The 13,125-nt window shown below is 39.7% G+C and overlaps 1 long non-coding RNA gene across 1 annotated transcript in view; it reads left to right on the top strand.

Annotated features, from left to right (window-relative positions):
* The window catches only part of LOC129735310 (uncharacterized), a 33,364-nt gene extending 23,513 nt beyond the window's left edge, over positions 1 to 9,851 (top strand). The window contains exon 2 of the long non-coding RNA XR_008730732.1: positions 7,962 to 9,851. This is a non-coding gene — a long non-coding RNA (uncharacterized LOC129735310). The remainder of the gene's footprint in view (positions 1 to 7,961) is intronic.
* Positions 9,852 to 13,125: the final 3,274 nt, after the last annotated feature.

Raw genomic sequence — 13,125 nt, 5'->3', positions numbered from 1 at the left:
TGTCTCAGGTTTGTGTGAACTGCTATGTTCTGCAGCTCTTGTTCTCTAGCGTGTTGTACAATCATCCCACAATACAGCTAGGAATTGCACACTTAATCTACAAAAAGACTAAAAATATCACAGCTCTGATGAGCGAAACTTTCACTTGTGTATGAAGTATATGACTTGAATTCTCCCTACTATCTGCAGCTATGATTCATCTTTCAGTCTTATAGGTTTTCTTTTTTTTTCTCATACACAATAGCAATCTTGCTCATTTTCAGCCCTCTAGAAAGTTAAATCTTTACCTGCATTTTTCTTATAAAACAATAGCTCCAGCTCCTGCATGTGTCTCCTTTTTGCCTCTGATATAATATTTCTTACATTACTTTCTCATAAACCCTTTTGGATATACCTTAATCAGTTTTTGTTTCTAGCTCAGTTTTAGAACCAATCCAGTATTTGTAGCTCTCATGAAGCAAAGCACGTATTTCCCCTTAAACACTCTAAAAATGCATTCTACTGATTCTCAAAAGTAGGAAATTAAGTCGTGTTTTTTCTGCGTTTTTTTTTTTATTTTTCAGATTTATATTGAGCAGAATTTTGTTCTCCAAGGGTAAATTATAGCCCTGCGTTTGGGGTGATTTTACTTTACAAAATTTCCCCTTATTTCTAGCTATCTGATTTACATGTAATTGCAGAGTTAGAGGGATTGTTTGTTTTGGTTTGTTTTTTTAACAGTTGCTTTTAATGACAGGTAGGAAAAAAAACGTATCAGCCTTATGGTCAGTTTGGGAAAAGAGAATCGCTACATTTTCTAACTATCACAGTGATGAGAGTTTGGTGATACACAGTACAGTTAGCCAGAAGCAAGAATATTATTACCAGGAGAGACTGAGAGAGAAAGGTACAAATAACAAGAGAGATGCTGGGATCTCAAGTAAATTATTCAGCTTGCCTCCAGGCCCTGAAACAAACCCGGTGTCAATTCACAGGCACCACCCTGAAGTCAGTGAAACAAGTTTTGATCTATGATCATCGTGATTATTTGAGAAACACAGAGCAGTAATGCTATGTCAGCTGCCTTTCAGTCCACCAAACAGTTTCCAGCTTGCATATCTACACCAAAGAGAATTTGGTCCTCCAAGGGTATCTCATAGCCCCATAGTACTGGTGGCTTTAGGTTACAAAGATTTTCTTTCTAGCTACTTTTTATGATATCTGTTGTATTTAATTGTGGAGCTGATTTGGTGGAAGATTCTACATATCTCAATGCACTCATGGTGTATCATCTGTCTGCCTGAACATCTCACAAATTTAAGTCACCGACTTCAGTTTATCTAGGTTTAAGCATGCTGCTGCATCAAGAAACAGTTTGGTAATTTGCTGACATTGTTCATTTAAAAAAAAGTTGTGTTTTTTTTTTTTTAATAAATTGAGAAACTATTAATACTGGGTGAAAGGACCTGGAAAACTGCTTTTATGGAAGCAATCTGTTACATGAATTTCTTTGTTGCCATCCAGCAAGGTTCAAAATCGGAAGATGGTTTTGCACTCCATCCCAACACCTTTCTCAACCTCAATCTCTTCCTCCTCCTGAGGCATGGTTTCCTGGTGCTGATACTGTCTCTCTAGGTCAAGTAGCTTGCTTTACAGCATCTGAAGTAACACAGAGAAGACGATGAAGTATTGCACTAGTTGGGTGCGCTGCAACATGGTGATTTACACCTTCCTCTTCAAAGTGTTTCTCATACGCCAGGATCAGAGAGAGACTGGTTGAATTACTGGCATCTAGTGAATTAATAGCTGCAGGGTAGCAGATGGCTGTTCAAGCCACTCCATGGTTGTGCTTTAGACAGCTGTAAATGCACACAGCTGTGCTCGTCATCTACTGTAGACTGGCCTTCCTACATACTACAGAGCAATATTAATGTGTAACTTTGTACCCTGAGAAGGGCCAGTTTTCCTCTTGGCGTACCTCTTCAGTGCTTCATTTAAAATGAATCTGTTCTGGTAAAACAGGTTTTAATATAGACCCCACAGCAGATGCCACCTTCTCCAAGACATCTCTCTTTGTTGGTGAACTCATAAATCCAAATCAAATTAGTTTAATCAGTGCATGAGCTGTGTAGGGTAGCCTTTCTGACCTGAGCGCCAAACTGAAATAACTTGTTTTGAAGGCAGAGCAGCTCTCGCATTGCTTTTCTGTCAAATACCTGTGTACGAAATGTGTAAAGAGGTTGTGCTGTATTCAGCCTGACCGATTAATATGTGCCACTAGTGCACACACATCTTGTGCCGGTGTGTCACATAGGTGCACCTGTTGATGAACAGCCTTACTCAGTGGCACAGCGGTAAGTGTTATTGCATTACCAACCCAGCACAAAATTATCTGCGTTATTTTTTTTTTAGCAGATACCTTTTCTTACATTTTAACAGGCAGAATAATATTTCTAGGTTTATAACACTTCATTTACTGGCAGATACTACATTATTTTTGAGAAAGCTTCAAAACAAGGTCAGTATTGTTACATGCCTGCAACAGATTTCTTCCCTGTTCTTTTCCCCTGGCAGTGAGAATTCTTGCGCACAGTTCTGGCCAGCAGCAGCCTGGGCTATGGAAGTGAAGCCTTCCATGAAAAACCACAAAAATCTTTGTGCTGCGGCATGAAGCTAACTGAAGTCTGTATTATTTTCAAAAAATGTTCTCAAAACTAAGCATTTCACTTCATCTGGGTGCCATTTTTCTCCTGTCGGCCTCCGTGGAATGGAAACTACGGAGTCTGACAAAGCCAGAGATTTGCTGGTTGACAGGTGTTAACTTCAGTTCAACTTCTAATTTCATTTTATTTTGCTCATGTCATCTCCCTAGTCTGCCTCTCTGTGACTTCAGCTTGAGATATTTTTTCAGTCCTTGGTTTTCCTCCTTCTCTATCCAGTCAGACAGAATGAAAGTGGAGCTTTGATTGTCTGCTCTTTCTTTGCTTATTGCTTATCTTAAAAGATCAAGACCAAGTGGGCATCTCCAAAACAAGTATGAATCTGACTTGATGGTATTGTAAGACCTTAAAAATAGAAGCTTTGTTTTGACCTGTCCCATGATTTTTCTTAAAGCCCCTATCTCAACATGATCATATGCTCAACCGATGGAAAACTGGGCCTTCAGGGGACAGAAGAACGCAAGTTTAACTGCTCAACACAAGGCTTCACTGACTTTCTCCTCATTGGACTTTCCCCTCTCTTTTTCCACTTGCAGATGTCTCTCAGACCCAGATCTTCCACATCCACCTCAGTTGCTCTCGGTTCCCCCTAAACATCACACTGCTTGTGCAGACCTTGTCTGCGTTGCAGCACCTCTGTCACTACGTTTTAGCAGCAGCCTGTAGTGTGGAGGCAACATATGGTGAAAGGGAGAAGATTTAACTAGTGTTCATATGTCTTCTTACAGAACAATAAAAGTTAACTCAGTAGAGATTCTTGGTGGCGAAGCCTGACTCGGCTTTTATTGACATAGCAATGTTCATTAAAGGACTAATTTCTTCGGTGAAATTCTGTTGTGTGTTTCTGGTCTCAGAGCTTCAGGCCTGACTGATCTTCCCATCTCCTGCATGTGCTCTCCTTTTCCTTTCCCATTTTTTTCTTCCACTGTCCCTTGCTGTTCCCCAGAAGTGCTGGGGGCATTTAGAAACCAACCGCTTACACTATGAATGCCTTTCCCCTTTTTCACCTTCTCCTGTCTCTCCTTCTCCCCATATTCATTTTTCCATGTCTTTCTGTCATCTTTGCCCAGTTCTGTGCTATGGCCTCCCTTTCCTACCTATGGTCTCCTTTTTTCCCCCAGTCTTATCCCAAAAGGTCTAGATGGGAATATTTCTTCCTCCTCCTTCTAAGCTGCTTCCCAGCGTGCCCTCATTTGGGCCACATTTCATATTGTGCCCCAAGGGTTTTGTGTTGGTTGAGGCTCTGTATACTTTTAGGCTTGCTAACAGCTTATGGCCTTCTTTACAAGAGGCAGCTTTGCTTCTATTATCATCTTTGGCAAAGTAGCTTCAATGATTTTGAGGCTTCCAGTAATATAGAAGATGGCTGCTTTTCAACCTCTTGCAGTGCTGGCTCACATAACTTCCCCCACCCCACCACCACCCTCCATTCCTTTTGCTAGCATTCCACTGTTTTTATTCCTCTTACTTTTTTACCATTTCTTCTTTCCTCTTTAATCTGCCCACTGGAGCATTATGTAATCATAACTGAAAAGATAAAGCATCCAAAATACAGAAGTGTGGACACTGTTCTGAAAAGAAAATCATCAAAGGCTTATGAAACATGCAGATCTCCCCATTTCATATTTTTTGCTTGCCGCTTTTGTTATTTCAATAGCTTTTTCTTACCAACAAGTAACAACTAACTATTCTGAGAAACAGGGAAAAAAAGGAAATATTTTGCTTGAAAATGTGTTTGTGTGTGCGTGCACAAATCTAGTTGATAAACTTTGGCAATAATTTCTGTAATTGCAAAGGTGCATTTTACAAAAGAAAAATTGCTACCTATAAGCTTGATAATATGTTCCTGTAGCCATACAGAGCTCTAAAAGAGAGATGGTATTCTAACATTTTTAAAAATTTACCCTGACATTAAATTGGTTTTTTATTTCTTGCAGAAGGCTAAGGCAGATTAGAGAGAGAAATCAAGAATGGAGTAAGAAATCCTCTCTAGACACTAAAAGGCAAAGGCACGTTGTGTATTGCGAGGACTTATTTTGCGATTACAGAATATAATTTTTTACTAAGGTTGTTTCTGACTTTCCTCTCATGTAAATGCTTTTAGTTGGATTAGTAAACCAATGTTCTGATCCCATCTGCTGTTTTTATCTCTATTGCCTGTGTTCCACTGATAGTTAAAACATCCCTCTGAGAGAAATATGCCAAATTATATGTAATCTTTTGAATGTGGCAGCCTGTATTTGGCTGCTAGCCAAAGATGTGCTTATAAAACTTATCAGTAGTTGAAACACCTTGATGATATTTTTTCTTATTTTGCTTTATTTGTTTAAGTATTTCAAATACAGTCAGCTTAACACATCTTTGAAGAAACATCAAGACTTTTATTTTTGGGAAAAGTCCTTCTTTTGGGAACACAAAGTTTCTAAATCTTTAGCCCTTAAGCTTGGCAGATATCTCTGTTTCACACACTTAAATGTCTGTGAGGAGCTTCCCAGACTCTTAAAAATAGTTAACAGAATGTGTGTTTGCAGGACTAATTAATCCTTACATTTTCTTATGTTGAAGAGCTGTCAAGTAATTTTTTCATAAATAGTAGAATAATGGTACAATTTCATAGAAATATTATTACATGTAACATATAAAATAATATTGATGGTGACTGTAGTAAGCAAATATACTTTTGTTGTTTTGTTAATGCCGTGTTGGTTGATTTCAAAGTAAAATTAAAGTTCATGGTTAACTGGCAACTGAAATCCTAAAGTAAACCACTGGTTCATCTCTCCAGTGGTATTCTTTGCTGTCCAGTTGCCAGGAAGAGATATTTTACAAAAACCTGTAGTACTCCAGCGGTGGGAAATCTTATGCTAACCTGCATGGTGGGAAGTCTCTTATACATGATCAAACTGCAAGAGCCTCATGTCCTAAGGCATACAGTTTGGAAAGATTTAGAACCATGCCCACCATGATCCACTCCATCTGTGGAAACAGAGCAGGCATGATCATGTAAAGGGTACACGAAGGTGTTTTCTTGGATGTGCAAGGCTGGAGTGAATGTACCTTATGAAGTTCTCTCCCTTTTCTCTTTCCCTGAAAACATCCTGAGGTAGAGCAGGATGTCCATGTCCTGAAATACAAAGGCAAGCCCAGACTCTCCAGTGGCATAACCACTGGGCTACGAGGTGCTGCTGTGTGTCCAGAGAAGGACAACAAAGCTGGTGGAGGGTCTGGAGCAGAAGTCTCATGAGAGGCAGCTGAGGGACATGGGGGTGTTGAGCCTGGAAAGAAGGAGCTGCCTGACAGGAGGCTGTAGGCAGGAGGGGATTGGTCTCTGACCCCAGGTAACCAGTGACAGGACAAGAGGAAATGGCCTCAAGGCTCCAGAGGAGGTTTAGACTGGATATTAGGAAAAACGTCTTCACTGAAAGGGTGGTGAAGCAGCGGAACAGGCTGCTCAGGGAGGTGGTGGAATCACCACCCCTGGAGGTGTTTAAGAAACATGTAGATACCGTGCTTAGAGACATGGCTTAGTGGTGGGCTTGGCAGTGCTGGGTTACCGGTTGGGCTTGATGGTCTCAAAGGTCTTTTCCAACCTGACTGATGCTATGATCTCATCTCTCTTAGAATTTGACCCACAAAACCTTTGCTTCAGTGTTCTTTGCATTGTGTCTGTAGTTCTCCTATAGCCAAGGAATAAAAATGCTCTGAGACCACGAGCACCATGTTTCTATCCGAGCATCTTACCTTAAAGTGGGTACACTTTCCTTTGTATACACCTTTGTTTATTGTAGCAGATGGCAGTTATTAGACTATTTGTGTGTACCTATTTTTTACTCATCAAACCAATTCAGAAGCTTATTTTTCTGTCAATCTCACAAAGTTGAATTTTAATTTTAGTAGAGAACAATAAAGCCAACTTGTACTATTTATTGTAACAGTTTATCACAGACTACGTATTTTTCAGCTGGGTCTCAGCCGCCTTTTAGTTCACCTAAAGAGCTTCTTTCCTGTTAAAAACTTATGGTTTGTGATGAAGTTGCACATTAACCTGAACTTTGATAAAACTGCATTTTACTTCTTAAACTTCTTTCTATGGAACTGTAAGGCAATGCAAGGCAGGGCTTTGCAGAGATACTCAAGATACTCCTCCTTAAGTCATTGATTTTTCTACTCTTTTCTAAAGTTTTTTCAAATATACTGTTTACTGTTGTTTCAAATTCAGGCTGTCTGCTCAATTTATATGCAGGAGAATAAAGTATTATCCTGTTTTATGGAGCATATATTGTCATCTATTTATATATCATGATAGGATTCAGTAGTCTTCTGTATGGAAGACAGGCTTGTAAACAAATATTAAGTGTAATCTTCAGGATTCTTATCCTATCCAAAGTCAGACACTTATTTGCTTTAGGGGTTAAAATATTGTGGTGAAATTTTGCTCTTTGGAAAATTCTAGTCGCACAATCAACTTGAGCACTGTAGTTTGCAGTTCAGTACTTGACAACACTAAAAGTTTTCCTATAAGTAGAACTCTGCTAGACTGTCTACACAACTTCTCTGTCATATGTTTTGAATGTTCAAATTTGTGCTATAAATACTTGGTTTTAAGGGAAAGGTCAGCAATAATTAAGCAGTCTTAAAATGTAATATTAGATAGAGAACATATGAATAGTGAACGCACCCTTTAGATTGAAATTTCTTTTGGGTGTATTACTACTTAACAACTAGTAACCTGTGCAATATGAAGCACAACTCTTATGTTTCCCCTTAGGATTAATTAGCTTTGTAGCATATTAATCAAACAGGTTGGAGAGCAAAATCAGAATACATATTCCTGTGTGGTTCTCAGACATCTCATTTGTTTAATGGAGCCATTTGGATAATTAAGATCAGTACAGGTAATTTAGCTAAAGTGCAATCTACAGGAAAGATTACCTAGCAATTTACTTGTGTTTATCTCCATTTTTTGTCTTGTTTTTCTCCCTAGTTATTTATACACATAGCTCAGTAGTTTGAAAAGCTTCTTTCCTGTAGCCGAGGAAATATCCTTTTGTACTGATAAAACTATGGTAGATCGTTTGCATTCAAGAAAGCCCCCCAAAGCAACTAGTTCAGAGGAGGTCCTATCCAACAGTCCTGAAAAACTTCCTTGTTTGGCCTCCCTTTCATCCAAAAAACCCAGAATTCTTGTCAGAGTTAGGCTGTACTTAGGTGGGATTCTACCCTCCCTTACACTTTTTTTTTTTTTTTTTTTTTTCTATAAAGTGGAGATGTTTCAGAGCAACAAGTGATTGTGCTGCTGCCATTGTTAACAAGAATGGAAGAAAGTGGTGTTGATGGACTATTTGGAGCTGCACCCACACGTGTAGCGAGGAAGGGCTGCAGATGAAATGTCAAGCATCCAGCTGGAATATGACAGGCAACGCAACCTTCATACACGGCTTAGCTCTGATGGGCTCGAGAACAATTGTTCTTTGATTTGTTTTGTATATATGTATATGTACACGTATTTCTGTTGGGTGAATTTTTAATTGCGTGCCGCCCTAAGCACTGAACGCAAACACTTGGTCTGGCTAGCATTCACAGGGTTTCCCTATAATCAGAGGAGAGATATCAGCTCCTTTAGGTGGGTAGTCCAGCTGTAGATCCTCCTTTGATGACCTGAACTGCTCTCCAGAAAAGCACTGGTTTTCTCCCTAGAGGATAAAACCTCTCCCTAGAGGCTAGCCCACTGTTCGATTTACATGTTACATAGCCTGTGATGTGACATCTCCCTTTGCATCTTATGCTTTCCTTGTGAAGGAGTAGCCATCTACCCTGAGGTCCTATCCATAGATTTCACCAGCATTGGTCATGGGCTAAAATACATTTGATTTGCAAGGAATTCCCAGCAGCAAGCTGTCCTTTTTCAGAGGTAAACTCAGTTAATGGCAGGCACTGTGCATTTTTTGCATTAAAATAATGATAATAATAAAAAGGAATACTACAGCAGTGAGTTCAGTTAGGTGAAATTACTTTAATTACCTGTGGAAATGTAGTTTTGCAAAACTTGCTATTATCAACCAGAAGACTATGTCTGATAAATATTAGGAATTTTAAAAATCATGTAAAAATGTTCTACATGCATTGGATGTTAAGTTTAAAATTAAATTGAAACACACGATATGACTACTTGTCGAAATACAAATGCATCAATAGCCTAATAATGAATATCTTCTCAATGTTTGTACTAAGCATCTTTGACACTTAAATGAGATGATTGAAAAAGCCCCTGCTTTTTGAAATACGGCACATTCATAAATTTGAGGAGAGATTAAAAAGCATTGCAGTCCATATACTGCACTGTTCAGACACATCCAGATATCACATTACTAGCTTCATCTTTCAAAATTAGCAAACACACCTTGCAAGGCACAATTTGAGGTGGTATGTGCAAATCTGTTATTCCACTTCAAAAATTCAGCAACTAGTGAAGCTAATGGATCCATAAAAGCTATTAGCTTGAGGCTTGGTGCTGCAATTCTATTTCAACAGAAATATTTTTAGTGGTATATTATTAAATATATTGTGCACAGCTGTTTGTTTGCCTTTCCAAGGTGTGGAAGTGGTTTACTCTGTTGCAAAGAAGAAAAGAAAATTGCTTGCACAGTACTTGCAGGAAAATTGTCTTGTTATGTCTGAAGCTAATGCACCTAGATATTGTACCTGTTAAATATCTGCTTGTGTAATCTTTACCCCAATACTACTTAATAATTTAGTGATTTAGTACTACAAGTGATGGCAGTGTGTCTACTCCAGGTAGATATCTGTGGGACTATTATTCATGGTAGTCAGTACTTACCCAGCAATAAGTACTGGCAAGATTAGCTCTTTATATTTTAAGCTTAATCGGAGTCAGATGGGAGGGATACTGGGCAGCGCTTAGTGTTTCCAGAGTGCTGTTTGTTTGATGTTTCTCGGAGAGAAGAACTCAGTTGCCTAGAGCTCACATATCAAGCAAGCATGAGGCAATAACAGAAAATCCAACTAGTGGCTGGGGATGTACATTTGGGCTGTTAAGTGAGAAAAAAAAAGATCAAGTTTGGCACTGGGGCTGTATGTGCAGGCTGCAAAGCATCAGTCACTGTAGAAGCAATAAAGATATGACTGACAGCAGTTCTCTGTCTCTCCATGTGTGCGTATATGCTTAAGCCTGGACATGACACAAGTGGGCTATTATTACTGCTGTGACATTCGTGCTACTTTAGTAAAAATGTCACTACTTACATCTAAAACCACTATATTCACAAGTTTTTAACTCGGCGAGATAAAATACCTTGGAGCTTTGGAGTAATTTTTTCTCCTCTTTAATAAAACTCCACCAAGGCTGTACATGGTAGGCATAATTCACTTCCCTTAGCCCCAGCTGCATTGTCCTTCAGTGTATATTGATTTGGATACCTTGAGATTTACAGATTTGAAGTTTTACAACATTTTATTTGGGTATCTTATGCTATTAAGGTACGCCACTGACGTTCTTCAAGCCAAAGCAAAAATGGAAGGAGGAATAATAATGGTACTTTAGAAGTCAAGATAATGTTTCACTTTATTTTATCCATCTAAAAATGTAATTTCCAGCATTGGAGATACTTGTTTAATGAAGTTGTGAACTCTTTTTAATAACCTCTCACTATTGCAATATTAACTGCCTTGAAGTGATGTTACACGATCCAGTATTTAAGCACAAGTTAAACAAAATGCAATGTGATTTGAGACTAACCACTGTGACTGTGGAACTTGGTTCTTTCTTTATCTTTTTTCCCTTCATCACCTAAGATGATATGTCCTACCTCTTTGATTAATTTTTGATTTTGTCTTAGTGCTTCATGTAGAAAGGTCATTCCTCTCTTTTTACATAGTGTTACTTGGGTTACAACAGGAAATCATCTTGACTTTTTGTTTTCAGCAGTGTATTTTTTATCAGATAACTGGAAATGTAGGAGTTTTAAGCAATATCTATAAGGTGAGCAGTCAAAGAGTCAGAGAGGTGGGGGAAAGCCCCAATTAGGTAAGCTAATGTGGGTCTTCAAGGAATAGTAAATATCAGATAAGCAGTTAAGTTCTGCCAGTAGAAATTGGTTCTGAAATAAAAGTTAGTTGTGCTGGTTATGCCCAGCAACATTTTGGATATCCACTTCCATTCCCAGCTAGAACCCAGCACTATCATGAGGACAGTCAGAGAATAATTAAAGGAATGAAGAATCTGGGAGGATAAATTTTTGGTGGGTTGTGTCTTCTTTGGGGCCTGCTGGTAATTCCTATATTTGTTCTGTCATTGAGGCACATCGTTCACGTGTAAGGAGCATGCGTTTTTTTTGTTAAGTGCTCCACTGCAGAAGGCAATTATGCACCATGCTCTGAACTAACTTTCACTAGCTTTGGAAAGGGATTCTAACGTTATAGTGGATAATTTCTGAAAATTTTAGTTTAATGCCCAAAAGCTAAAATGCAATGGCTGCTGAAAAATAATTCTGGCAGAGTGTGTGCAGGGTGCGTTCCTTGCACACAGTAGACTATGTGATTGATGTACAGAGGGGAGGGGCAGGATGGCCAAAAAGTGTGAAATAGCTTCCACGTGGGTAGAGGTTAGGCAGGCTACAGAGGATTTTTCAACGTGGAAAAGAGACGGTGGTGTTTGTGGCTATGATAGAAGCATATCAAAGCAAGGTAACTACCAAAAATTAGAATAAGAAATAATTATTTGTTGTTTCATATAGTGCCTGGAACAGAGACATCCCATGAGCCAGCCAGCTGCAAGGCTCGAAGCACACAGTGTGTGGTACTGCAACTGAAGCTATTTGTCCCAGGGCGCAGAGACCCAAACTGTACACAGACTCAAATGATACGACACCTTCGCAAAAGAGAAAGGGACTTACAAGGGCAATTAAACTCAGCCTTACCTCTACAGGCTTTAGAGGCTGAGAAAGACAGAAGTATCTCCTACCTTCCCCCCGTATGCTATTCCTAAGGCACCTGCACACACCCCACCCTCCTTTTCCATGTGGTTGATGGCCATAAAGAAATGCTCTGGAGTCCTGGCAAGGACTGATGCTGGTTAGCTGGTGGTTTCACTAAGGGAACTGTCGATTTGAGCAGCATCCCAGGGAGGGGGATTTCAGTGTGCTTTATTGAGCAGAAGTAGTGACACTTACTTTTGGAAAAAAATTAAACACCTTCTAATGAAGGTCAGTTGGCTGTTGCCCCTGTACGTTTCTACTTGGGACATAAGTTATGACCCAAATATTCACCTAGGCAAGAATTAATCAGAACATAAACCTCACTGCTAATGACATGCCCTCGCAATGTCTCAAATGTTTGCCTCTGCTGCCTTCTCACGCAAGTGAGGACGGAGAACGGAGAACTGAGAGCGCCTGTTTGTGACAACGCGAAGCCTTGCTGATGCTGTGACGCACAAAAGCATTTATCTCTTAATCAATGACTAACTCTTTATGTGCCATTCATACTTCTTGCAGGTTTTCTCCATTTAGGGGAGTAGGGGAGGTCTAGAGATGACAGCAGTCACTGTGGCCTGCAAATGTGTCAGTTGCTGTGACAACTAAACCTTTCTTATTCCAATATGTATTGATGCAGCAATACGAAGTTTAAAATATACTTTTTTTTTTTTTTTTGTTCCCCCCCTTCTCAGACTAGGCTTAAATTTGATCAGTTTAGAAGCCCAGCGTGTGATGGGAACGCGTATCAAAAAAGGAAGAAACGTCACAGACTGGCAGTTTAGGTCATAAAGTGCTGCAGACGCGTGAGTTAGTGCAGGCATAACCAGAAGTCTGAGCCAAGAAGAAATCCTAGTAAAGCAGGTGCTAGGAAATCAGACCAGTCAGATTTATGCCACCCAAAGCCACATGCTTGACACTGGCTCTGAAAATCAATTTCCCACTTTTGTGGGGCCCAGCAGAGCTTTCCAAAGGGAGCAGAGATATGAGGGGCAGCTCCGCTCTCGGTCACCGGGCTGCTGGGCTGCACATTGCAGGGGGGTGAGCAGGAGCTGGGGAAAGGTAATGGAGAAAGAGAAGAGAAAGGAGAGCAGGAGCAGGGGAAGGAGGGTTACGTTTGCAGCCTTTTAGGCTTTCTGAGGAAAACAGTAGCTGCTGGAGAAAGGAACAGCAAGGTATCTATCCTGCAGCAGAGGAATATGGTGTTTCTCAAGTTGGACAAAAATCTTGGCTGAAGGTAGCCAGGTGGTATAAAGTAAAGCCACGTTTTGCAATGGAAGTGTTAAAATTTAGAAACTCGTAAGTCTAAACTTCTAGTTTGAGGAACAGCCTTGTATATTACATCACCATTTCCAGTCTGGCTGGCAGTACTTTAAATTGAGTGACCAGAATTATATTGATGCAGTGACTGTTTAGATCAAATTTCTATCTTGACTGAA

This window comes from Falco cherrug, chromosome 2, assembly GCF_023634085.1.
Source record: "Falco cherrug isolate bFalChe1 chromosome 2, bFalChe1.pri, whole genome shotgun sequence".
NCBI lineage: Eukaryota > Metazoa > Chordata > Aves > Falconiformes > Falconidae > Falco > Falco cherrug.
The sequence above is the reverse complement of the archived record's forward strand: the minus strand, read 5'-3'. Positions and strand labels throughout refer to the sequence as shown.